Below are 2,559 nucleotides of genomic sequence, written 5' to 3' on the forward strand. Positions count from 1 at the left end.
CCTGCCACTGGGTCCAGCACTACTCCCCGCCGCCGCTGCGGCCCTCAAGTGCCTGGGCAGCTTCACGGCGCCTGGCTTGACCATGGTCTGTAGAATATGTGAATCCGGCACCGCGGAGACAGGCAGACTGGATGGTGAGCCTCGTTGCTCTAAACCAACAGATTGACAGATAGGTCGTCTTGACAGGCACTGTCATTTCCCTGATGAAGGGCACATTATACCAGTGCCCGAAATGCATTGGACACGTTTGACTTTTGCCTGAAGTTTGAAACCCAAATTATTTGATGATCTTTTTGAAATGAAAAAATAAATATGCAACGTGAATTAACGATAAAAACAAATAAACCATGATATAAATGAACATTGAATGAAAGTGTTTTTCTGGATCTAGAAAACGCAACTTAATGTGTGTGCCAATCAGGGATGATACCAGATTCTGTCTGGATTCACATATTCTACAATTCCTTGGCGTTGTAGGGCACTCAACGCCTCCTAATTGAGCACCACACAACTTGGATAACGTTCAACTAACTTGAATCAACCTCATAAAACCAGCAGTGCATCTATCTCAATCGTATTACATTGACCATGGTCTGGGCAGGTAAGGTAGGAAGAAGTAGAAAATTAAGAAAGAATAGGATAGGGAAGAAGAAAAGAAAAGAGTTTAAAAAAGTAGTTTAAAAGTAAAGAAAAATAGCAGAAAAGACAAAAATATACAGCTAGGAAAAGAGAGGGATAGATAAGAAGCAAAATCGTTAAAAAAAAACTGAAAACAAGCAAAGGATGGCAAAGATACCAAGAGGATTAAACACCATGCCCAGACACAGGAAATGAATGAAAAACAAGATGGCCGGCGCCCGTTCACGAGCGCGAAAGAAAGTTCGCGCAAGATTTTCCTCGCGATCTCGTGCGAACCTGTAGATTTCCCGCGCGATCTCGTGCGAACCTCTACTCGCAATGCGCTTAGTGCGCGAGATTATACATAGCGGGCGGAAACGGAAATACGTCACGGAAACAAAATGGCCGCGCCCGTACTCGACCTTGGGGTAAATTCGCGTGTTGCGCTGCAAGCGGCTCGCGAATACTGCAAAAAAACTCGCGAAACAACAAGCCGCAAAAAAATAAAATGCTCATTCGCACGAATTGGCGGCTTCCGCGGTCGGTTTCGCACGACGCCGCGCCCCGCGAATAGCGCGAAAAAAACCGAAAAACGATTTCAGCAAAAGCAAAAGCAATGAGCAGGTGCAAAAGGTCAACCTCATGATTTGTAACGATTCTTTGTAGTGCTTCCTGAGGGGGCCCTCCAGAATTCGGTTGCCTGCTTGCAACTATTTTGTGTGACCCTGCTCTGACCTTAACTGTATGCCACAAAGGTCCTGATTTACAGCTAAAGGAGCAGACAAGCAGGTGCCAGGCTGGAACTTTAAATTCTTTCAGTGACACATTAATTAGCCCCTAATTCATTATTGTCAGTTGGGGCAGGGCAGGTGTTGTAACTAATTTTGCAACAATGAAAGCACTTAGCAAGTGCAAAAGATCACTAATCAGGGCGCACTAAGTAAGCAGGTGCCAGCTAAAAAAATATTCTGTGACACATTAATCAGCCCCAAATTAATTCAGGTCACTTGAGGCAGGGAAGGTGTGCTTTGCCGAAAATAATGTACACTGGACAACCAGAGGGTGTGGTGATGAAACAGAGGGTGGCATGGGTGGGCCAGAGGGTGGCATGAGTAGTCAGAGAGTGGCAGTGGTGACAGAGTGGCAGTGATGAAGAAGAGTGTCCCAAACAGGCTGGACATGTAGAAACAACAAGTTCGCAAAACTTGCGACCCGACAGGTAAGTTCGCAAATTGCGACATTGTAAAAACCCTCGCGAACTGGCAGAAACACGGGCGAACACAAAAAAAAAAAAATCCGCAAATTCGCGGGAATTCGCGGATTTTGCGGATTGCGAATCCGCAAATCCGCAAAATTCGCGAACGCGAGATCCGCAAAATTCGCCCATGCTTACGTTGGGATTGGTAAGCTCTTTGACGATGCTTAAGAGTTCCTTGCTGTTGTGGGCGTTGTTGTTGAGTCGATCTTTGAATGCAGATTTCTTGGTGGATCGGATCAGCTGGTGCTGTTTGCGGGTGGCGTCCTTGAGGGCGGTCATGTTGTCTGTGGTTGGGTTTTTTCACCAGGCTTTCTAGAGTGTGCGGCAGTTCTTTTTGGAGTTCTTGAGGTGGTCATTGAACCAGGAGGCTTTTTTGCAACCTGGCTTGTTGTGAGGGTTTTTCAAGGGTGCTAATTTGTCAGCGCATTGGGTGATCCATTGTGCGAGATTGATTGCTGCTTGATTTGGGTCCGATGATTTGATGGGAGGGATTTGGTTTAGCGATGTGGTGAGCTGGTCGGTGGTAATTTTGTTCCAGTTTCTGCGGGGGACTTGTTGTGGGTGGTGATGTGTCGTGGTCTTTCTGAAGTTGAAATGGACGCAGCTGTGGTCCATCCAGTGGAGTCCTGTGGCGTGATAGGAGACGTGCTTGCTGGAGGAGAAGATTGGGTCGAGCGTGTGTC

This window comes from Lissotriton vulgaris, chromosome 12 (genome assembly GCF_964263255.1).
Source record: "Lissotriton vulgaris chromosome 12, aLisVul1.2, whole genome shotgun sequence".
NCBI classification, from domain to species: Eukaryota; Metazoa; Chordata; class Amphibia; order Caudata; family Salamandridae; genus Lissotriton; species Lissotriton vulgaris.